The 26013-nt window shown below is 34.3% G+C and overlaps 1 protein-coding gene across 4 annotated transcripts in view; it reads left to right on the top strand.

The window, feature by feature from the left end:
• NRIP1 (nuclear receptor interacting protein 1) overlaps positions 1–26013 on the top strand; it is a 93496-nt gene that overhangs the window by 21198 nt on the left and 46285 nt on the right. Inside the window, exon 1 of one of the 4 annotated variants that reach the window (XM_021070820.1) lies at positions 22257–26013. This exon is cut by the window's right edge and continues 26498 nt beyond it. The exons of the other annotated variants lie outside the window; for them this stretch is intronic. The gene's annotated coding sequence lies outside the window, so the exon portion shown is untranslated. Of the gene's footprint in view, positions 1–22256 lie in introns of those variants that run through there. 4 annotated transcript variants of the gene reach the window in all.

Here is a 26013-nt window from a genome sequence, read left to right as displayed (position 1 = left end):
TTTATCTGTGTTCGTAGTAGTCTAGTGATTTAAAGTGAAATTATTCATTCTACAACATAAGTACTTGTGAAATTTTGTATTAATCTTTTTCTCAGTCTTTAGTAGAGAGCAGAGTTATTCTGTAGAAGTGTAAGGTGAGCTGCTCAAATTTTAAATTTTCTAGTAGGCGCATTTAAAACAGAAAAGTAAACCGGGGAAGTTAATAAAATATTTTATTTATCTGAATATCTGCAAAATATTATTCCATTGCTTAATTGGTATAAAATTATGAGATATTTTACATTCTTTTCTCTCATAGTAAGGTTTTGAAATTCAGCATGTATTTTTACTTTACAGTCCATCACAGTTCAGACTGCTCAGTTTTAAACTACTCGGTAGCCATGTGTGTATTAGCCAGCATAGTTATAAAGTTACACCTTGAGTTTTTTAAAGACAGTGCCTTAGTCAAATTCATATCTATTTAAAATTATCCTAAAAAAGTCGATGGAAAGATGCCATGCAGATGCTAATATAGTATGTTTCAGTAGGTCTCAAACAGGCGTTTTCTCCTTCAGTGTTGAAATAAATAGCATTTTTTGGTTTTGGTTGAACACCACATAAAGCAATTAGCCAGTATTTAGGGGGCATTTTGTATGAAAAGTACATTATCTTTAAACTGTAAAATCAGAATCTGTAACAGCAGATCCATGTCATCTATTGTAATCTAGGTTATATGCTAGATAGAATTTTAGTTGTTTTTTCTTTTTCTTTTTTTTTTTTTTTTTTAAGCGTGGCTGGTTTAATTTTAATGTGATAAAGTGACATATGATGTAACTCCACTATCTTCTGAGTAAAATAGGGCAGTTAAAAAAAGATTGTATGTATACAAATAGATGTACCTATGACTTTCCATTAATTAGTATATTTAAAGGTTACCTAGATTTGGGTGGTTAATGTTCTTTATGTATATATTTGCCAAGTGAGAATCAAGAACCATAAGCTGTGTCACATGAACTTGGGTCAGATTTTGCTACCAGATTGGTTTGTTTTCAACTTTTTTGTGTTCAGAATTTGGAATATGGATACGGTATGAAAATGGTCATGTCCAGAGGGTTGCCAGGAGGGGTAAAGCCTATTAAGCAAGACTGGCCATAATCACTTGTGTTTGCTCTTATTCTTGTTTCCTGATATAAGGTAGTAGTTTTATAGCCATCCTCACTGACACGTTTTAATAGTACTCCTTCCTCCCTTTTAAATGAATCAGCTCTACTCTTTGACACTCAGTTATAATAGCATATGTTATTAGCCATTGGAGAAAGAGAGAAATCATTCCTCTGCTTAAAAGCCTTCACCTCAGTTGTAGTAAAGCTAAAGTTCTTGCATTAGCTGATACGGACATGGCATTTTCTCCATGGTCTGTGCTGGTGACCACTCCACTCAAATTGGGAGCCTCCTCTCTCCTTCCTCCTTAGGTTGCTCTGATTTCTTTTTCCACAACACTTTCCACTTTTAAAATACTATGAATGTTTTTAAAATTAATTTTGTATTGATCCTTTTCTCGTTCCGAAATGAAAGCTCTCTGAGATCAAGAATCTTCCGTCGTGTTTGTCACTGGTATGTTGGGAAGAACTTAGCATAATTCTGGGCACCAGCTGGTATAAGCACTGTGGAAAACTGTGTGAAGTTTCCTCAAAAACTTAAAAATGAAACACCCTGTGAACTGGGAATTCTAGTTCTAGGTATATATATCCAAAGAAAGTGAAAATCAGGATCTTGAATAGCTATTTGCATTGTTCTGTTTTTTGCACCATTATTTACAGTAACCAAGGCTTGAAAGCAGCACAGCATGTCCAATAACATATGAATGGATAAAGAAAGTGTGGTATTTACATACATTGGAATAGTATTCAACCTTAAAAAAAGAAATTCTGTCATTTGTGACAACACGGATGAACCCCAAGATTACCTAAAGTGAAATAAGCAAGATGCAGAATAACAAATGGAATCTAAGGGAATCAGACTCATAGAAGCTAAGAGTAGAACCATGGTTACCAAGAAGTGGGGGAGGGGGAGTCAGCTGTTGGTCAAAAGGTACAGACTTTCTCTTATTCACGATGAATAAATCCTAGAGATCTACTATATATCATAGTACCTGTAGTTAGCAATACCATATTTTATACTTAAAATTTTGCTAAGAGTCATGTTAAGTGTTCTTATCACACCAAAAATAAAAAGGCGGGTGGAAACTTGAACATGATTGTATATGTTTATGGCATAGGTTATGGTGATGTTTTCCTGAGTGTATACTTACCTCCAAACACAGCAAGTTGTATACATTGAATATGTACAGCTTTTTGGCTATAAATCATATCTCAATGAAGTGGTTTAAGAAAATTCTGAACATCTAGAAGCTGCTCATAAGTAGTTATTGACTAAATATGTCTTGACTGTATGGAGAAGATACAGTATTTTTTGCTCTTGAAAATCTGCCTTTATGGACTTTATGGGGCAGGAAATATTTAAAGGAAGAGAAAACAAAAATCTTCAGTTAGGAATTCCCACTGTGGCTCAGCAGATTAAGGATCCGACATTGTCTCTGTGAGGATGCCAGTTTGATCCCTTGCCTCGCTGTGTGGGTTAAGGATCCGGCAGTGCTACAAGCTGTGGCATAGGCCTGCAGCTGCAGCTCTGATTTGACCCCTAGCCTGGGAACTTCCATATGCTGTAGGTGCAGCTGTAAAAGAAAAAAGTCTTCAGTTACATTTCTAATAATACATTTTGGTGATTTGAATTAGTTGAAAGTTTATTCATTGAACATATATATATACACATACACACATATATGTATATATACACCCCTATTAAAAGTAATATGTAGTCATGAGGTTTTTAAAAATAGGGTGTATTATTATGGTCAGGTAATTTATCTTTGGAGTATATATGTGTGTGTGTGTGTGTGTGTATGTGTGTGTATTTTTCCATTTGGGTCGTAACATTTTGATAATCAGTTTGAGAAGTATGTTTATAAGAGATACAATGTTTTTTTATAAAATATAGAGACAGTCATTGTATTTTGGTATCTTAAAATCAGTATGAAATCAGGCAGACCTTGATCATTTTTAAGAAGTAGTTTCTATAAAAGTATAGGTTGTCTTTCCATTTTATACAGATATTTTCTAATTATAGTTTTTTGAAATTTTAGGTTACCTATGATAGTAATCAAAGACTTACAGTATTAAGAAATGATATATGATACACTGGAATGCATTCAAAGGAGAATAGGTAACTTCATGAGATGATTTAAGCAAAGTCTTTTCTGCAAGTCTATTTGCAAATTTTTGGCCTTATCTTATGCCTTTATATATTCAACACATGGTAGCAGGCAACCATATGCAAGACTCTTTCTATAATCATTTTCATTAGAACAGGAGCAAATATGAGATTTAGTTTCTTTCTTTTTCCACTGCCATCTTCCACATTCAAGCCTTAGTACTTCATGACTGTTAGGCAGTTGCTATAGTAGTTTTCTAATTGGTCTTTTACCTTTAGTTTTTATTATCCAATATGTTCCACACACTACAGCACAATAAAACTTTCTGAGGAAAGAATCATTACCCTGAACACAAAGACCTTTGCCCACAAGATAAAGGCCAAGTCCTATTTCCATCTGGTTCTTGCATCATATTGCATTTGCCTCATCCTTGAGCATGTCAACTGCACGTTTCTTTTACTGCCAGTTTTCGCCATCTTCATCTCAGATGTGTTGTGATCTTCTTCTAGTTTTCTTTTACCAAAATACTACCAAAATGCTACCCATCCTGTGATTTGTATGGTCACCCTAAAGCAAGGGACATATGCCCTCTTCTACTCAATCTTAGTAGGTGATGAGTACCATTCACATAGTGTTATTTTATTGATCTTTTCAGCAGGATTGTAAACTTCTGAAGGGAAAGGATCATATCTTTTACAAAATTACACCTTATAAAGCACCCAGCCTGATGCTTCCCATTTGCAGAGTGATAAATTGAAATGCTGATGAAAAAATAACTCCAGGCTATATTTGAGAACTTGAGAAACAAAGGATTTAAAGTTTCATCCTGTTTTATGTTATGCAAGTTTTTTAAACTTATGTGCAATAGCTGTTGCTTGCGATTTGCGTGAAGGTGAAATGGTAGCATGTGTGTCAGCAATTTGTATGTTCCAAAGTTTTGCACACATTTGTGATAAGACCCAGACTATATTTTGTTGAGTATATAAGTTTCTTTGGTTTAACTTAATGTGAAATATATAGAATGTTGTTTTAGTGTTTCTTACCTGAATAATGGCAAGATTGGTTTAATGGTAGCTGAATGTTTATTCTCGTAAGTCTCTTTACTATTCATCTAAAACAAGAAAGAAAATACAGAGGCTTTTGGTGAAAGTCATGAATTTCCTGTTGGAAATGTAACAGTTTCGGAGGTGAATGAATTTAAAAGTTTTGTTAACTTTTAAAATCGATCCTTAATTCCTCATGTTGAATTACATTGGAGTTAATTACATTTTTTGAAGGGCATCATTTCACAGATTTCCATTCATTTCTTAAAGGTGACCCCATCCCTGTCAATTCTGTTTCCTTGGAGTATTTAAAACTAAATAGCTTACCTGGCTAGTGCAGGTTTTAAACAGGACTGAATTTAAGATGACGAAGTTTTTAAATTTGATTAGGGTACAGTTCTAGGGCTAAGAACAGTGTTTGGGAATAGAACAAATTTCTGACTTTCAGAGATTTTTTTCTTTCTCCCTTCAAGAACAAAATCTGAGTGTCACGTATCCCTGAATGGTAGCTGTAAGTTAAAGAAAGAGATAGGTCGAGATTCAGGGAGAAATGAATTTCATAAGACCAGCATCTTAAACCAGGAATATTGTCATCATGCGTAAAATAGGCCCTGAACATAATGGGCCCATTATGGTCTTGTGTATTTAAATGCTCAGATGCTGGTGACACAAAGTGGTGGCAGAGACTGAATTTGTGAGGAGGAGGGAATGATTGTACTTTCTGGGTCTTCCTTACTCATAAGAATTTGGATAATACTCTTTTGGCAATTAAATAGGTTTGGGAAGTTAACCCAAATGTATTGGCCGCCCAGATGTATTTAGGCCGTCAGTACAGAGAACCCTTACTTTGTTACCGAGGTTATAACGTCTAGAAAATATTGTCTTTTTTTTTTTTGGTTAAATAATTCTTTGCTTTTATTATATTATAGACAAAAATTCTGAAAGAAAGTCTGTTTATTCTAATAGAAATGGATGTAACCTGACAGTGAATATTGTTCAAGTTACTTTGACAGGTGAATTGAAAATATGTGCGTGGAGCTTTGTGTTAATACTGAGTTCATGCTAATTTGCCATTTTCACAGTAACTTCAAGAAATAAGAAATGGGTAACATTTTCATTTTATTTAAGTACTCCCAGGAGTTTCTATTACGGGTTAAAAAACGTCATTACTGTATTTATTAGAAAGTCACATACAATTTAAATCTAGTCTGGTGACCACAGGATGCTATTATTTTAGCTTTAAAGCCTTCTGCAAAATTGTGTAACCTCTCTTCCTCTTGGTCATTAATGTGAAATGTGGATTATCATGCTTTTTTCATCACCGGAATTGTCTGAAATGAATATACTGAACTGTTTAAAACATTCGTGTTAGCATTTAGATTTTTTTCTGGTAGGCTTATCACATGTTCACTAGTCATTAGCTTATAAGCTTGTATTTTCAAAGAAAACATTTATTAAGATGAGGATTCCTGCTTTCCCCTGAAAAAAGGCAGAAGTAGTTGTTTTATTTAAAAAAAAAAAATTAACCCAAAAGGTATATTTCTCTTTCACACCTTGTGCAGACACTTAAGAGTAGCCACAGTTACAGCCACAGTTCAATATATGATGAGGGAAATGCTGGTCTTAGAATCGTAAGATTTATATTTGAGCCACAGCTCTCCATGCAGACTGTTAGCAAATTGCTTAATGTAAGCCTCAGTTTCCTGATCTGTAAAATGAGGATACGACCTACATCACAGAACTATTCCAGAAAATAAAAGAGAGTAAAATTCGTTGTCACCAAGTGTGACATTTTAGAAAGATAACATGTTATTGACAATAGTGTTATTTCTCTATTTTTCAAAAGTTTAAAATAAATTTTGGAGTGACCACTGTTTACTCAACAGAATGCCCTCTAAATTAGGACCTTTTCTTCCACACACTTCACATTTTCCTTTCTTTGTTTCTTTTCTACTTTAGGAGTTTTCATAAACTCTGGTCTATACTTTTGAACATCTTTCAAGTTTGAATTAGTTAACATCTGCTATCTACCGACCCCATTCTTTCTACTTCCTCTAACCCTGCCTTCCACCTACGTAGTTGCTTGTCTTTGATAGGTGATTAAATCAGCCTTCATTTGATTTTTTTCCAAAGATCTAGATTAGTACAGGGTTAGAAACAGCAGCTTCTGAATGCATCTGAACTGTAAGCAAGGTGCATAGACCCAGTAATAACTTTAGTTAAACCCCATGTGGACTTGCTTTTTCTTTCCTTGTATAGCAATTACAGGTTTTAAAAAGTGATTTCTGCTCACATAACAAAAACATTTTTTTAGTATAAAAGTGTGAGTTTGTGGAGTGACACACTACATATGTAAGTACTTTAAAATGCATGCCCTTAACTATTTGAATTTTTATAGATTTGTAGTTTTGCTGACTGTAAGAAAATAAAAGGCCTAGTGCCAGTTCTTACTGGGTCAAGATTTATTTTAAAGTATCAACAATTCCTCAGCTTTTTGATAAAAAGTCATACAGATTTTCCTGCAGAAGGGTTTAATGGGCATTATTCCAGGAAGGAAAATTCAGGATGCTTATGACAAAAGCAATGCACAGTTGACTCTTGAACAAGATGGAAGTTGGGGCACCAACCCCCAGCCTCTTGCATTTGAAAATTTGTGTATTACTTTTGACTTCCTCAGAACTTAAGAGCCTACAGTTGACCAGAAGCCTTACTGTTAAAACAGTCGATTAACACGTTGTGTAAGTTATATGTATTATATACTATATTCTTATATTAAGGGAAGCTAGGGAAAAGAAAATGCTATTAAGAAAATTATAAGGAAGCAAAAATGCACTGTACTGTACTATCTTCATCCATATGATAAGTTTACATCATCCATTTACATTATTTATGTCTGTCAGTACATACATCAATATTCTCATATATGAGGTAAAACACTGTGGGTATTATATGCATTATTAACATTAGATATCAAATGTGAAAAGAGAGTGAAAAATTCATACTTATTTACTAGTATAACAGTTCATGCATTGATAACAAAGATGCAGCAGTGTGATTGCCTTATGGTAGCCAAGTGTGATCAATATGATTGCTTCACGGTAGCCCAACCTATACACTAAGGAATAAATCATTATAAAATCTTTATGGCATATAGTATTACACTCATGTTTGTGGACAGGTGTATAATTCTTTGAAACCTTATAAAACAGGAAGAAAACTAACACAGTATTAATTTCATGTTAAATATCGCTCACCTTATGCCACAGTTGCTTTAAAAACTTGCATTCCAGAGTTCTTGTGTGGTGCGGTGGGTTAAGAATCTGGCATTGTCACTGTAGCGGCTTGGGTCTCTGCTGAGGTGCAGGTTTGAACCCTGGCCTGAAAACTTCCACATGACACAAGGCAGCCAAAAAATTAAATAAATAAATAAAAATTAAAATGTACATGCCACGTTGAGAGTCATTAAAGTATAGAAATATATTTAAGGCTTTTAACAAATCTTTAGGAAACCATGTTCAAAGCAGTGTTTCCATGTAAGTGGGATTGAATTTAACGGGATTGAGGCACTGTGGTATGGTGGTTTTGAACAAGTGCGAATCCTAACTCTGCCACTTATTAGTGACTGGATGTTGGGCTAACAATCTTGCTTCCTAAGGCTCAGTGTTCCCATCTGTAAAATGGGGATGATTTTATAGGGTTGTTCTGAGAATTAAAGGAATTAAACTGTGGAAAGTACAGTGCAGCTCCTGGCACAGGGTTTGTAGTAATTTTTAGTTCTTTTTTTTGGTTTATAGATAACTTTTACACATGGCCTTGAGTACTTGTGGGAAATATAGTTCTGAATTTTTTTCATGTAGTGATTAATGGTGGAATTTGGGGAGGAAAGGCTTTTTTCTCCTCATTTGTATAATGTATGTCTAATTGACTTACATTAAAATACTGAAATACTTGGAATCTCTTGTAGTAAAAGTAACATCTAATTTATATTTTGTAAAAATAGATGTTTACATTGCACCTGCCTGATGTATGTCCCCCCCCCCAAAGAACTTCTAACCTCCCCACTACCACCAAGATGATGGTATTACGAGGTGGAGCCTCTAGGAGATAATTAGATCATGAAGGAGGAACCCTTGTGAATGGATTTAATGCTTTTATAAAAAGGCCCAAGAGAAATTCCTTTTCCCTTCTGCCAGTAAGTTATAGTGAAAAGCTGGCTGTCTGTGAACCAGGTAGCAGGCCCTCCCCAGACAATCTACCCTCACTTTGATCTTGGGCTTCCCAGACTCCAAAACTATAATAAATTTCTATTGCTTTTAATCCTCCTACCCCATGGTATTCTGTTATGGCAGGCTGAATGGCTTAAGACAACGCTCATTTTCCTGATCTTCCCAGGGCTTTGTACTTTTAATCCAGTCTTTATTCATGCATCTGCTTTCCTTCCTGCTTCATTTCCTGTATGTAGAGTGACCCAAAGAAGAAGCAGGGTTGAGTAGGGAGAGGCAAGGATTGTACCAGAGGTCAAAAGGCAGTCAGCCTTAGGATGATGGGATCTATTTTCTGGACTAAGCTTTCAGTTAAGTTGATTCATGACTACTTTTTTGAAGTTTGACCAACAGAATCATTTTTACCTCTTTTGTTCATTATTGTGGAACAGGGTGAGAGGATTTTAAAAGAAATCTCTACTTTTCTCAACAGCTTTCTATAATTTTTTTAAAGAGCTGCAATTCATCAAAATGACAACTAATAAAAGATTGCTAACCATATAGTTATTATATACTATAGGTATTATATTAAGAATAGGGAAAAGTTTATCCTATATAAAGTTAGTTTTTTATATCCTCTGTTTTGGTTCCACTAGTTCTGAAGTAAATGTTTAATGGCAGAGGGACTTGACTTTATAGGAATTTTCACTGTAAAAGACTTTTATAAAAAGGCACTGTGGTTTCGTAGGTTGTTATATTGAGAACATGAAGAGTTAAGTTTCAAATAGTTTTGACTTTGTTACGGACTAATGGATTAGCTTATAGTTAAAAATCAAAACATGATGACTCTTAGCCCTTGGACTCAAACCATTACTGACTCCCAACCCCCTTCCCTTCCAGTCCGTCCCGATGAATGGGAGGAATGGAGTGTCCCACAACTGCCTTGTACCCACACAAAGCAAACAGAATTATTTTACTTACATCTCCATCTGATTTGATTTGACCTTGAAAACCTCCCCACCTCCCTTCTTACCACCTAATTTTCTCTCTCTCCTTCTTTGGGTGACTACCGATCATTTTGCAGAATCTTGTTAGGCATATCATTTTATTATTTGAAGTATTTTGAAGCTCTGTGTTTGGAATGCCTTGGCTTTGGTCATATATTTATTTTCAGTTCTTAGTTAAGAACAAACGCAGTGTTTGTATAGTTATTCCTATGAGAAAAACTGATCACATTGAAAGATCTTGTTTATTGTCATATGATGTGTTCTCTAAGCATTCAGGATAGAAAAAGGGGAAACCACCGGACATCTATCTTCATTTTAATTTGACTTAACACATTTCGTGAAACTGAATATTTGAAAAATGTTCCTGTGTTATCAAGATATAAGTAATAGAAAGCATTACTAAAATAGCTTAAACAATAAAGAGTATATCAATAAAGAGTGTATCTCACCCAACAGGGAATTTAGAGTACTGGTGGTTAATTAATTGTCATAATGATGTTATCAAGGACCCATACAGTATTTTCCATATTCTCTGCCATCCGAGTGTTTTGACAATGTCACTTTGTGATTGTAAGATAGCTATTTTTCCATGCTTTTTTTTTTTTTTTTTTTTTTTTAAGTGGGGAAAACATTTTCTACTAGACTTCATTGGCTTTAATTTCATCATATGCCTGTGCCTAAACCCCTTTCTGGCCAAATAAACATTATTTGTCTTAAGTGTTTTGACCTAATGGACATTCACCTCCTAAGGGTATAAAAAGCATGAACATTCTGCCATCAAGTAAGAAAGAGGGAGGTTTGTCTTTCAGAAGGTCGCCACGTAACTGACACAGCTAAGGGAGTTCACGGTTTTGTTAATTGCTGTAAGTTTTCTTATGAGATCACAAAATATAGGTCAGTTGTGCCTTGATTGATTCAATATATGTTTAATGCATGCCTACTGTATTCCAGTTCATCTTGGCCCTGAGGATAGAGCAGTAACCGAGAGAGAAGAACCTTACACTTTATTGGTGAGAGAAACAAAAATATAAAGTTCAATTTGATGATATCTTATTAGCAAGTGCTAAATAAAAATTAAAACAAAGATTGGAGCATGGCAATTCTGGGTTAGGCTGTGCATGAAATTTCAGATTATGTCCTGGGAAGGTCTCATCTAGAAGGTGCCTTGAGTAAAGGCTTAGTTGGTGTGGAGCTGGTGATGCAGCTCGCTGGGGAGAAGAGTATTCTAGTCCAAGACCCTGTGGCTGGAGTGGGGTCAATAAGGCAGGGTCACAGGAAGTGAGGTCAGAGGGGGAAGAAGCCACCAGACAGTTTTTTACAATGTCTCTGTAATATTGGCACAGAATCACTTTGACAGTTGTGTCAAATGGACCTAACAGGCAGAGAAGTCTAGGTTAGGAAGCTGTTGTAATAATTGAGGAGAAATGATGGTGACGTGAACGGGAGCAGCAACAAGTAGTAGGATTCTGGATATTTCTAAGGCAAAGCCCACAGCATGTGCTGAAGAATTGGATATGAGAGGAGGAGAGGCATCTAGGATGGCAACCAGGATTTTGGACCTGAACAATTAAAAGAATGGAGTTGATTTATTTGAGATTTGCAAGAACAGGGACTCAGTTATTCCCATATTAAATTTGAGATGTCAGATAAACATGTATATAAATAGTTCTTGAAGACAGATCAGTATATATATTTTTAAAGGATTACTTTGGCCATTAATAACAGGAAATGGCTTTTTTAATACATACATTCAGAAAACAACAAGGAGAGAATACAAAATGTGGAAACAAAGTTTATTTTGGGAGGGGAGTGGATATTTTGTGTTCCATTGAACAAATATGGCAAAAGACTGGAATAAATTTTAAGAGAGTATTCAAAGAAGCATTTATACATTGATGTAATGCCCACTGTATTTTAGTTTCAAAAATTACATATTAATGCCCACTGTATTTTAGTTTCAAAAATTGCATATTAAATATATTTATTCTTTGAGTTAGTGCCTGAATTTTGAAGCTCTATGTTTTATTAAAAATAGACATTAAAAAAAGAAATACACCACAGAATCCATTGATAATGGATTTAGTGCATGTCTCTTTCCTCTGAACATGATGTGGTTAGTTATCCTTCTAAAGACTAAAGACGTGTTATTAATAAATAGGTTATCCTCCCCCAGCTTCGTCAGTCTTGTGCAGCCGATAGTTAATGCTCAGGCATATCATTCAGTGGTGATCCAGGTCAGGAGAAAGATCAGTACAGTATATTCTAGGTGAGTTTATCGGGATGCTGTGGCTTTTCTTTTGAAAAGGAATGAGTCCAAGATGTCTTTTCACCAGATTATTGCACTTATTTGTATTTAACAGAATGCTACACACAGCTAAGATTTTCAGTCTATGTGTATCACATAAAATGCTGAGAAGTACCTTGTGAAGTACCCTTCATATTATACGTACTCACGAAATACGTTGGTAGAAAATTTGATTTAGAACACTATTTCTAATTTATTTAAAAGCTTTTAAAAATTGTCCAAGAAGTAGATATTATTTGATAAAATGTGTCCTAGCTATAATGTAAGGTAGTTGAGAAAACTGAATTATAATTTTGTCAGATAAAGTACAATGTAATAAATATAAAAAATTATTTATTAGGCAAAGAAATTTTGCTCTTTAAGATTAATTAGGCTTTTCTCATTGCACTTTTGGCCAGTCATGGCGAATGTTGGCCTCTGTGACCCATGAGGCTATCTCGTGAGAGAGTTCTGCAGATCTCTAGTAATTAAGCAAGCATTTATGTTACTTTTATTTGAAACCAAATTGACAGTAGATATGAATTATCCTCGTTGTTTCATTGAGCACACCATCAATTTTTATCTGCATATTTGCCTGTAAGTTCTTTGGAGTGTATTTCTTTATATATTCCTTTTTTTTTTTTTTTTTAAAGGAGAGTTAGGAAAATCCATTGCCTGTTAGTTAGCATTTGTTCATGTGTGCAAATTACTAAGGTGCTTACCTAAACAAGATTCTTATCAAACTCTGATTTGCCAGATATAGCAGCTTGCTTTTTTATTATGTGAACATGAATGAGGTAAACAAGGAATATATTTAAATCATGAAGCACAGTATCAGAATGATTTTGTGAGGACCCAGTGGGATCAGAACTTTACTTGGGAGTTCCTGTCATAGCTCAGTGGTAATGCACCTGACTAGTATCCATGAAGATGCAGGTTCGATCCCTGGTCTCGCTCAGAGGGTTAAGGATCCAGAAATGTCTTGAGCTGTGGTGTAGGTCACAGATGCGGCTCAGATCCCACATTGCTGTGGCTGTGGTATAGGCTGGCAGCTATAGCTCTGATTTCACTCCTAGCCTGGGTACTTCCAGATGCTGCGAGCATAGCCCTAAAAAGACAGAAGAAAAAAAGAAAAAAAAAATTTTATCAACTTGTGCCTCTCCTTGCCTCTGCCTTGACCCTTACTTCCCTCCCTGACCCCTAGCTACTCTTCATCTTTGTGTTAATCTTTTACTTCTTTTAATAATACTGGTTTTATCCTTAAATAATATACTGTTAAATTTTACGTTTTGTTAAGTTTCGAAAAATTGGTAGCATTCTGTATATAGTCTTATGAGACTTTTTTTAATTTATTTTGTTTATTCGAAACCTGTATCGTTGAAGGTAGTTGTAGTTCATTTATTTCACTGCTGAGTAATATTTGATTGTATGACTTTATTTATTATCCTGTTGGTGGACATCTGGGTTATTGTTGTTGGGAGTCTTGTTTACTTGTTTTGTTTGTTTTTGGTATGTCTATATTCATGTGTCTGTACCTTGATACAGATGTATGTGTAGGTATGTATATTATAAGCATTGCTAATATCAGTGATCATTTTTATGTGTACTGGTGTACATGTGCAAGACTTGAGAATATGTATGCAAGAGTAGAAGGATAGAGAATGTTCAGTTATATGAAATAATGCTGAATTGTTTTCTGACGTCTTTGGGCCAAATTATATTCCACCAGTAATATGTCAGAACCCCACATTGGGCCAAATCATTGCCAAAACTTTGAATTCTCAGGATTCTTAACTTTGTGGCTACAAAGTGGTATCTTACTATGGTCCTAATTTGCTTTTCTCTGATTGATAGTGAGACTGAACATCTTGTCATGTGAAAATACCATTGGTATTCTTCTTACGTAGGATGTTTGTTCGTATCTTTTGTCCATTACATTCTTAAAGCTGTGCATTAAATTGCATTTATTTTTTTACCTTTTAAATTTTTGAAATAATAGCACACTTATGGAAAAGTTGCAAGTACAAAAAAGATAATTTTTTCCCCTGAAGATTTGTTTTGATGTCCCATCACCACTAAATAAATGAGTGTGTCTTTCCTACAAACAAGAGGAGTGTCTTAGAAACCACAATAAAGCCGTCAAAATCAGGAAATTAACATTGATGCATTACTACTAGCTAATCCTCAGATCTCATTCAATTTTCTCAAGTTGTCCCAGTAATGTCCTTTATAGTAAAAGGATCCAGTTTAGATTCACACCTTACATTTTACTTGTCACATTTCTTTAGCCTTTTTCAATCAAAAAGAGTTCTTCCGTCTTTGTTTGACTTTCAAGACCTTGGCACTTTTAAAGACCATGTAGGCCGGTTATTTTGTAGAATGTCTTTTTCTTTAGGTTTGTCCGCTGTTACCTCATGATTAGATGTAGGCTGTGAATATTTGGCAGGAAGATCGCACATGTTTACTCTGTGTCTTCTCTCTTCCTCTTGTAAGGTGGCACATGGTTTCATTTTGACCTGCTCTTAAAGTTCATGTGGATTACTTGACTCAGAGTCTTGGCCCGGTGTCTCTACTTTGAAATTACTCATTTTTCCTCTGTCCTTAATAATTATTTTGTGTGGAGGTGCTTTGAAACTATAAATATCCCTTTCTTGGTCAAACCTTATTTGTATCACTATGAGTTTATGCTTCTGTATTTTATTCAGTGAGCTATAATCCATTACTGTTGTTACTTATTTTGAAGCTTATCTCACCCTTATTTAGCCAGTGGGATCCCCTTCCAGTTGGCTTCTGTGTCTTTTTGACATGTCATTCCTCAACCATACTGCTACCTCCAATTTCATTCCCATTTTATAGAGTTAAATCACATTTTCTCCCTTTTTTGTACCTTCTAAGTTTCAGTGAGAAACTTGCCTCTTTTCCTAAATTTATTTGCTGATTCGATCAGTCTCCCTGTATGTGATAAATCTGCTATTTCCATCAACCCTCTGCCAGCCTGCAATTCTCTTTGAGCGTCAGAGGCACCTATGTGGAAGACCCCTACTTGAGTTACTACATTCCCTAGCATGGTGCATCTTTTTATGAACACCCAGCTCGGGCATTGACACTCAGTATTGGACCATGTCCTACAAGGTTCTGCTCACCCCAAACCACCCTTCCAGAGCTTGGGCTCTGACTCCTGTACCACATTGTTCTCTTCATTCCACCATGGACACCTGCCTCACCCTACTTGGGCTTGGACACCTCTTATTAGGGATAACCCCTTTGCATTTTGCCCATTTTAAATTCAAATTTTATAAAATGTACACAGAGACAAATACGTACCTACAAACATAGATGCATATTCTGGATACCAGCATCTTTTTTTGGCGATGTGTTTTGTGGTGGTGTAGTTCATCTCTTCACATTTCTTTATTGTATTTAATGATGAATGGAAATTTTTGATTATAATGTATTATTTATTGATCATACAGAGTTAACTCTTTCTATGTCTTAAGAAAACCTTCCCTACTCTGAGTTCATAAAGATATTCTCTTACATTTTATTTTTAAAATATTAGAGACTTGCCTCTTCTCTACTCAAAACTTTAATCCCTCTGGAATTTTTTATATGTTATACAGTAGGGATCCAATTTCCTTTTCTCCCCCAAATAAATAACCAGCTGTTTCAGCACTGTTAAATGATTCATCCTTACTTCAGTGATCTTCAGGGCAACTTGCATTAAATATTTTCCTGATGTGTGAAGGTCTGTTTCTTCTCCAGTGTTCAGTTTGTCTCTCCCAGAAGCACACTGACTTAATGGGTAGAGCTTTGTAATATGTCTCTGTATTGGTAGAACAAGTTCCCTACTGTATTCTTTTTCTGGTTGGATGGCTTGTCTGTTACGGGCTTTTGCTGTCCTATTGTAAATTTTAGAGTCAACTTATAAATCCTTTGGATTTCGCTTGTCATTGCATTCAGTGTGTTGGTTGAGTTTGAGAAGAATTGTTATTTTATGTTAAATCTTTCTGTCAGGAACATGGTATGTCATTCTGTTTATTTAGGTTGTATTTAATGTCTTTCAGTATTTTCTCCATGTAGAACTTGCAATATTTGCAAGTTACTTTTATTATTTAGGTACATTTCTTATTGGATATTTTTTAAATGTTATTTTCTGTGGGTTACTGGTATTTAAAAACACAGTTGATTTTTTTATGTGATTAATATTTAGTTGCAATGAATTGAATACTAAAACCTGTTCGGATTAAACGTCAGACATGTTCAAAAGCAAATAAGTAAGTTTAGAAGTCCAAGTTTTTACTCTGAAATAAGTTTTGATGTTTTAATAAGTACTAGGTCGGTAGATCTTTTTTTTTTTTTTTTAAACAGCATAAAATTCACCTATTCAAAGTGTTCTTTATGGCCATGCAGGTGTCCAACCAACACCACTAGCGAATTTTCAAACATTTTCGTGACCCTAAAAGGAATCCCATACCCATTAACAGTTACTCCCATTCTTATCCTCCCCTGTTCCCAGCCCTAGGTAATTATGAATCCACTTCCTGTCTTTGAATTTGCCTGTTCTCTGGACATTTCACATAAATGGAATCGTATAATACATGGGTGTTTTTTTGTGTGACTATCTTCTTTCACTAAGCATAATAATTTCCAAGATTGATCTATATTGTGGCATGAATCAGTAGTTTATTCCTTTTTATGGCTGAATAATATTCCTTTGTGTTGAATATATCACATTTTATCATTCATTGGTTGGTAGACACATAGATTGTTTAAAATTTCAGGCTGTTTTGAATAATGTTGTTGTAAGCATGCATAAATAGGTCATTGTGTGGACGTACGTTTTCTTTTCCCTTCTCTCTATACCTAGGAGTAAGAATTTCTGGGTTATGTAGTACTCTATGTTTAACTTTTTAGGGAGCTGCCAAACTGTTTTCTTAAGAGGCTGTGCTATTTGACATCTCATCAGCACTGTATGAAGATGTCAGTTCCTCCCTGTCCTCCCCAACCTTTGAATTTTCCAGTCTTTTTAAAATATATATCTATCATTATAGTGGGTATATAATGAAATCTCATTGCAGTTTTATTTGCCTTCCTCTGAAGGGTAATGATAATGAGCATCTTTTTATGTGTTTATTAAATGTTCACATATCTTTGGTGAAATATCTTCAAATCTCTAGTCTACTTTTAAAAATTGATTTAGCATTTTATTCTTGAGGTATAAGGGCTTTAGTATGATTATGCTAGATAGCGTGTCTTTATTATCTGTACTGTTTACAAATATTTTTTCCCATTATGGGGCTTGTCTTTTATCTAAGCTACATCTTTTGAATAATTTGATTCAGTACATTTTTTAATGGATTAAACTTTTATTGTCGTATTTAAGAAATCTTTCCCTGACCTAAGATCACAAGATTTTTTTCCCCCTATTTTTTCCTAAAAGTTTTATAGTTTTAGGGCTTTGAATTTGAACTGTGATCTATTTTGAGGTACTATTTTTGTATGTTGTAAGGTAAATGCTTATACTTGCTATCCATTTATTTTTGTATGTGAATATTCAGCTGTTCTTGCACTATTTATTAAAAAGACTTTTCCCCATTGAATTTGCATGACACATTTGTTGAGAGTGTGAGAGTTTATTCTGATTTGTCTGTCTATCCTGTTTTCATTGTCCAAATGTCTATTTCCATGCTGGTATTGCACTGTATTAGTTATTAGAGCTTTATGTAAGTTTTGAAATTAGGTGGTTTAAATCAGGCAACCTTAGTTTTCTTTTTTGATAGCATTTGGATATTTTCGGTCCTTTATACTATCATACATATTTTAGGATGGATTTCTACAAAATAGAAAGCATGATAGGATTTTAATAGATCAATTTGGAGGGAATTGCCATCCTAATAATATTGAGTCTTCCAATCCATGAACATGGAATGGATTTCTGTTTATTTATATCTTTAATTTCTCTTAGCAGTATTTTATATTTTAAATGTACAGGTTTTGCATTTATTTACGTAAATGTATTCTTAAGTCTTTCCTTCTTTCTGCTATTATTGTGAGTGGAGTTTTAAAATTTCATTTATGAATTTTTTGTTGCTAGTATGTAAAAAAATCCAATTAAATGTATTATTTTCTTTTTTTCATTTTTGGCCACCCCAAAGCATATGGAGTTCCTGGGCCAGGGATCAGATCCAAGCCACAGTCGCGACTTAAGCCACAGCTGTGGCAACGCTGGATCCTTAACCCACTGTGCTGGGCCAACGATTGAACCTGTTTCCCAGAGCTCCCAAGACACCACCGATGCCATTACAACAAAACAGGAACTCCTGCAATTAATTTTTATATATGAATCTTGTATCCTATAATCTTTCAAAACTTTCTTAACTTTAATAGCTTTTTTTGGATTCCTTAGGATATTAATTAGCTATAGGATCATGTTGCCTACAAATAAAGACAGTTTCATCTTCTTCTTTGCCAATCTGTATGTCTTTATGTTTCTTGCCTGATGGCCCAGAGTAGATTCTCTGGTAGAGTGTTGAATAGTAGTAGCCGGAGCAGTCATCCTTGACTTTTCCCCTGTGTTACAGAGGGAAGGCAGTCAGTCTTTTACCAATAAGTAGGTATCGGTTTTAGGCCTTTGTACCAGAAAGGAAGAGTAGTTTCACATTGAAACAATCAACTAATGTAATACACCTTATTAATAGAATGTAGGACAGAACTGCATGATTACCTCAATAGATGCAGACAAAAAAGAAATCAAGGAAACAGAAAGCAAAATAAGGAATTTAAACAAACTAAGAGAGAAGAAGGAATCTACTTTTTAGTGATGAGGAAAAGCTTCTCTGAGGAAATGACATATAAGCTAATATCCAAACAACTTGAAGACCCTAATCACATCTAGAATGAAGAGTCCTTCAGCACTCGGGCTTGCACTTGTCATGTTCACTTTGTAATTCCAATGCCTTGCACAGTGCCTCGTCCCGAAACTTGTTCACATAACAAAGAGATAGTTTAGTATCTTGCTTTCTTGGCAGTTGTCATATTCCAATCATTTTACCATGTCATTAAGTATTCTTGGGAAACATATTTTAATAATTGCATAATATTCTGTAATAGAATCATAAGAAAGTTACTTGAATGTTTTATTATTCATAGATGTGCTTTCTTCATACATATGGGCATATTGTTGCACTGATTTAGATTTAAGCCTAATTTTCCCATTTATTAATAATATATGATAGTGGTTTATTTTCTCTCATTTTTGCTAATTTTTATTTAAATATTCTTTTAATTTATCTTTTATGTGGTCGTATGTTCAGCTCAAAAGGATTATGATAATGCTTTAATAGAGACCAAACATTAAAACAAACAATTCTAGAATGTGGCGAAATAGCAGGCATAAACGGTGGGTCTAAATATTTTTTCCTTTCTACATGGAAAAATGTAGAGTCATAAACTTGGTGCACTGTTACCAGGTGCTTTGCACTACCCGAATTGAGACCCTGGGAAGTGAGTAGTGCTAGAAAGAAGTCAGGAATTATGTTCTAAAGAACTGCCAAGGCCCTGTCTTGTTTTCAAGTAAAATATACCAGAGTTTGAATTCCATTTTAAAAGGTCTTACTAGTTTTATGATTTGGGATAACTTAAACTCCGTTCCCTTATCTATAAAATGAGGATGATGATCATGTCATAGAGTTGTATAAAAGGGCTTAGTGCAGAGTCTGATACATAGTAACTGTCCAGTGAATGAAAGCTGTCATTACCTAAGTCTCATGGTCCTGGGGGTGCTGGTAAGAGTGGTAGCTGGAAGATTTCCTTATGCCTTGTCAGCAGATACCAGCCAGCTCCTTAATAATGTTCCTCTGAAGGTGTTTACTTTTACACTTGCCAGGAATTGGTCATTTTCTTCACCAAACATGCTGGTTTAGAGACTATTTCTTATCTGCCCACGTGCCAAAAAAAGATATAGCCGGTAAGAGGTGTTTTAAAGTACCATTAGGTTAGACCTTTTGACATCAACCTGTAGGCTGCTGTTCTCAGCATTCATAAATATAGTTATGGTTACTTTCTTTTCCAACTTTAAAACAAAAGACAATACATTTTTTTTTTCCCTACGAAGGAAAGAAATGAGACTAAAAATTGAGCATAGTAGATAATGTTGGTAAGTGGCAAGATGGGGTTGTCTTGGGTATGGCTTCTGAGGTTGGAGATTAAGAATTTAGGAAATTTCCAAGGCCCCTGGTGCATTCTAATAGGAATACTAAATTGATTGTAAATATATCATTTTAAGTTCGTGTGTGAAGTACTGCCTTGTAGTTATGAATTATCAGAAGTGATCTTTCCCTACTCTCTAGAATTCCTATCAGAATTTATAGTCAAGGCTCAGTTTGAGTCCAAGATCTATAATTTGGGGCATGACACTTAAACAGCCCTGCTCATAGTTTGTTTCTCCTCCATAAAATGGGATAATGCTTTCTCTGCTTGTTTCACTGAGTTATGAAGCTCAAATGAGGTCATGTCCCTGAAAGGGCTTTGTAACTGGTAAAGCATGTAGCTTACTAACTGTGACTCCAGTTCATCCTGTCAGGCCTGCCATTTTCTCCCTACTGTTTGGTAGGTCACTAGTGAGGGTGACGTGAAAACCCGGGGTGACATGATAACCCAGAACTCTATAATGCGCGGTACCTCTTAGGAGTGCTTGTTTGGTACATGTACGAGGGAGAGGACAGTGGTAGACAAGTGCTGTTTTCATCCTTTAACTTGTTTTACTTATTACAAAAGTAATACAAGTTTATTGTAAAGAAACTAGAAAACATACGAGCAAAAAGGAAAAATAAAGATTACCTCTAACTACAGAAATCATTATTATATTTATTTTTATATAATTTTAAAACAAAAATTCATTTATACTGGACATAATGTTCTATTTCCTGTTTTTATCACTTAATATATAATATAGTATGTTATTCCGTGAAATTTATATAATATTTTAATGGCTACATAGTATGTAATGACATGCTCATGGCTAAATATTTGTACATAGTCTCATTTTTTTTTTTCATCAGGGTGCATCCTGTACCTGAAATTGCTACATCAGGGAGCATACAACATTTTAAGAAATGATTTTTTTTAACTTTATTGAGATTCAGTTGACATATAATAAACTACATATATTCAAGGTGTACAGTTTGATGATAAGTTTTGACATATGTATACACCCATGAAACCATCACCACAATTAAGATAACACTGTTCTCTAGTCCTTCCTTTTTGTACCATCCCACTTGACTATCCCCAGGCAACCACTGTTCTGTTTAATCTCCCTGTAGATTAATTTGCATTTTCTACATTTTTATGCAAATGGAATCACACACCATGTATTTCTTTTAGGCTGGGTTTTCTTGCATTTAGCATAATTATTTTGAAATTCATCCATGTTTATATCAAGATTAATATCCTTTTTTTGTTTATGGGCAGTAAATATTCCATTGTATGGGTGTATCATAATTTATTCGCCTATTGATATGCATATGAATTGTTTTCAGTTTTTTGCTATCAAAAATAAAACTGCTTTGGACATTGGTGTACAAGTCTTTCTGTGGACATAAAATGTATGATATTTATTATCAAATTTTGTGCTGGGAAGGTTACATAGATAGTGTTTTAAAACAGAAAACACTTAATATGAAAGAAAACAGCTCATTTTTTCTTCTTTTTTTAAGGTTTTGGAAATATACCTTAGGAGGATTTAGAATCTTTAGATGTAACTGAATTGAATTAATTTGATAGAAATTTGAAATTAACAGAGTTTCATAAGTGCATCCTAACAACTTATAAACCTGTTTCACAATTTATTTTCTTGAAGCATCTGCTTTTATCAAGTAATCATATTGTTTAGAAAGCAAAAATCTATTGCTTTTCCTTTAGTGATCAATTTATATTTCATAAACAATCCGTATTTCCCTGTCAATGACTCTTCATTGAACTTGAACAAGAAAAGATATTGAGAAAAGTTTACAGAACTTCCACTAAAGATATTCTAGAATCTAGTTTAGAATAGATGCCAAACTACCTTTTTCCTATTCTTAAGATACACACTAGATTGAAGGAGGAGTGGGAATCTGAAGGCTCCAGATGACATCATCAGAGCTACTTTTCAACAGCCTTCTCCGTTTCCTTTCTCAAAAAGCAGAGATTCAAGCCTTGGAGGTGGACGGTGAGAATATTTATCCTGAGTTCATAAGGCTTAACCATTGTGACTTTAATATATTTCAACCTATTGCCTTTTGAATTGATAAGCAATGAGATCTTGCTGTATAGCACTGGGAACTATATCAGGTCACTTATGATGAAGCACGATGGAGGATAGTATGAGAAAAAGAAGGTATACATATATATGTGTGTGTGTGTGTGTGTGTGTGTGTGTGACTGGGTCACTTTGCTGTACAGTAGAAAATTGACAATATTGTTAACCAACTATAATGGAAAAAATAAAAATCAAAACTAAAAAAATATTTTTAAAATAAAGATGAATAAAGAAAACAAAATGGTGAAAGAGCTCTACAAAAAATATATTTCAGATAATCCTTTCTTAATTATAAATTAGCTTATAATCACCATATTTGTATTTTATGCTTTATCTGTGCAAATTATTTCATTAGGCAGTGTGGTTTTTTGTATTTTTTTTAAGTGAATAAAATGCAAATCTCTCTGACAGCTAAGAAACTTACAGAGAAAGAATAAGTATAGATAAATACAGTCAAACAGGAGGAAGAAGTTAAATGCCATAAGCAAGACACAAATGACATTCTTGAGAATTTAGAAGGGTAGATTACTTCTGGAGAGAGGGATTGAGATGCTTGAAAGAAGGGTAATATTTTTGTCGATGATACTTAATTTGTTTACCAAAAACCAGGGAAATGGACAGTTAATTCAAAACTTAAAATAGCTATCTGATCCAAGATAAAAAGTTAATTGTTGTTTGGAGGAAAAGTAGAAGTATGTTTGGTATTGTGGGTTTACTATAGTGTAAGTAGTATAAGTCAGTGATTACTTTTGAATTATATAAAATGGTTCCCCCTTAAAAGGCAAACGGTATATCAGCATTTCTGAGAAATGATCTAAAAATCCTATTAAATTATCATAGGCAGGTGGGCAGTGTGACAGAAAGAGATGAGTAGCTAATTCTACTTAGATTAGTGTTTTTGTTTTCTAGTGCAGCAACATCCTAACTGCATTTGTCATGCCATAAGCCTTATGCTGCATATACCTGCACAGAACTACAAGTAAACTGAGAAAAGGCGCAGTGATTGATTACTGTGCTCATAATTAGTTATGAAGAGTTCAGTTAACTGAAAACTCCAGTCAGAAGAGAAAGCAAATAAACTATCCTAAAATTTATGATGTTTTAATAGGTCATGATATTTCAGAAGGGGAGGCGGCAATTCTTAACCAAATTTGTTCTTTACTGGGCTGCCTAATACGCTTGGCACAGCAATAATACTGACTCCTTTTCCTTCACTGTTCTGATTATAATTCAGAAAACCTAGTGATGATTTTTTTATTTTAATCATTCTCCTTACCTTTTAATTATTTTTTATTCTTAGAATTTCAGCCAAAAAAACCTTTAAAACATTATGTTATTAAACAGATGATAAAATCAGTAATCACTGCTTTCTAGTCATTCTTCAAATATTCACATACTATTTTTTTTCCTCTAAATTGAGATTTTTAAATCAACCAAAATTTTTTTTGTACATATTAAAATTTCTTTTACTCAGGTATAATTCTGTGTTAATGTCTGTTGGATAGTCTTAAATCTGTTTTTATTTTTGTTGAATCATGGTTGATATTGAACCCCAATTTTTAATTTTGTTAAAATCATAACCATGTTTATTCTTGTGACGCACAAGATATAACTATATCTTGTCTGTTGTTATACTTAGGTTGTCATCGCCCTTCTTTTGTGGTAAGCAGCAACTACTTTTGACAGTTGGTAAATCAATTGCAGACAGCCAGATGGTAAATATACGTAGCCAGTAAGTTGTCCTTGAAAAATGATCAAATTTAGATCTTTCAGAGAGAAGGCAGATTACTTAGAATATACAGTGAACAACTCTGACAGCAATTGAAGTTGAATTATTAGTGATTATCATTTACATATATTTAAATTTTTAAGAATTTAAAAACGAATATGTCAAGTGTGCTTTTCCTAAAATGTATGTTGTTAAATAGTTTTTCCATTTGAATGTGGAACTGATGGTCAAGTAAGTTTGGGAGATGTCGAATCATGGTCCTACAGACTGCTCACTAGGCCTTCCATTAGCATTGGACCGTCAGTCTCCAAAAGGAAAACCTTGAATATGACTAGTACATGACAGAATACAGTTGAAGACTCTAAACTAATGTATTTCATGAGGTCTTACTATAGTTTGCCTGTCGTACAGCTACACTTTGAAACCAGTCATGTTATATTTTTAAGTAGAGTAATGTCTTAAATGAGAGGCCAAAGAACATGATTCGGAAAAAAGGAAAAGATTTTCATTAATTGAATTTGCAAACCAGGGAGTTCCTATTGTGGCTCAGTGGGAAAAAATCTGACCAGTATCCATGAGGACGCAGGTTCGATCCCTGGCCTCACTTAGTAGGTTAGGATCCAGTGTTGCCGTGAGCTGTGGTGCAGCCCTAAAACGACAAAAAAATTTAAAAAATAAAAAAATAAGAAATTGAAAACCATATGAAACATGAAGTACTTATAAAGCTTCTCAGTGTCTTAGACCAAGATTTCCCTTACTCACTTGATTGCTCCCTTTTTGGAAAGGAATAGTCACCCCCTATAAGTAACAAAATAAAATCACCCGTTCTTGTATTTTAAAGGGCCTCATGTACTTTCTGTGCTCTGTTTGTCTCAGTTGTGTAACATTTATTAGCTAATTTTGACAAGTATTGATAATACAGAAAGTATCTTGGGTAAAATTAGATAATCAGCTGTAAATCAGTATAGTTTAAAACACTTCAATATCTTTTTCCCACTAAGTGGAGTTTTTATTGTTGTGTCCCATGATTTCTCAATGGGAAGAGTCTTTTTTGTACCTTTTTCTTCCCTAGTTCAGTTAAATTGTTGATCATTATATCAACAAATGCCTTAAGTGTTGAAAAGTTTTATGTCAGATATAGTGTCTATATGAAGAGTTGAAAATATGGGCCAGTGATTTAGCTGGTTCTAACAACAGACTAAGTTACCAGATTGATAAAGTGAGGCTAATTGTCAACATGGGAAGTCTTTATAAACTCCCCTCAAAATAAGGCTTTTAATTTAAGAAATAGTATTTTAGAAAAGTTTTAAACTTCTACATATCAGTGAGAACATGGTCCTGTGAAACCAAGATCAATCCAGAGTCTGGCTGAGTCATTTTAGTTTGGATTAATTGCCATAAACTAACTTGGCTATCTTACTGATATTTCCTTTGTTTCGTGGACAACTGAGCAAGACAATTTGGATGTTCAGCTCAAATGAAGCATCGTTAGGTTCTCACACAGCTTCCACCCACTCTTTCCTTTTCCATGGCCAGCATCGTGGTTCAGAGTTCTTTTCTCACATGGAGCTCTTATGCTATTAAACCTCCATACTGATGTCCTTGCCCCATCTCACAGCTGCTACATATTCCCAAATTCCACTTTGCTTTGTTACTCTTTCATCAAAATAATTCAACCATCCCAGTAGTAAATGACCAGAGAAAAGTAACAGACCTCTTTAATCAGTCCTAATTTTACCGTTACAGTGGGAGACATTAATATAATTAGCATTTTTCTAAATTTGATGTCTTTAAAGAATTGATTTTCCATAAGTCTTTTACTTAATACTTTAATTGATATAACTAACATCAATTTTGGGAGGAAAATTCCCAAGCCTCTGTGTCAGCTAAGGTTTTTTCCCTCTCCCATGAAAGGTTTCAAATGAAGTAATTAAAATAATTTTAAAATGTGTTGATTAAAGTATCAATTCATTTTCTCTTCTTACACAGACCCTGGTCTTTTTTGCTTAAATTAACTGTTTTGAACCTGATTTTTGCCTGGAATCTCTGGTACATTTGCCCTTTAGCCATGCCACCTCTGGTTTGCACATCTGAAATTGATGTGATTGTAGCAGTAGAGCTTATTATGCACTTTATTTAGATAATTAAAATTTCCTCATTCTAAAGATTCACTGGTAATTTTCAAACCCTATTTTTTT

The sequence above is a fragment of the Sus scrofa genome, chromosome 13 (assembly GCF_000003025.6).
Source record: "Sus scrofa isolate TJ Tabasco breed Duroc chromosome 13, Sscrofa11.1, whole genome shotgun sequence".
NCBI classification, from domain to species: Eukaryota; Metazoa; Chordata; class Mammalia; order Artiodactyla; family Suidae; genus Sus; species Sus scrofa.
Note: the sequence above shows the minus strand (reverse complement) of the source record. Positions and strands in the feature narration are given on the sequence as shown.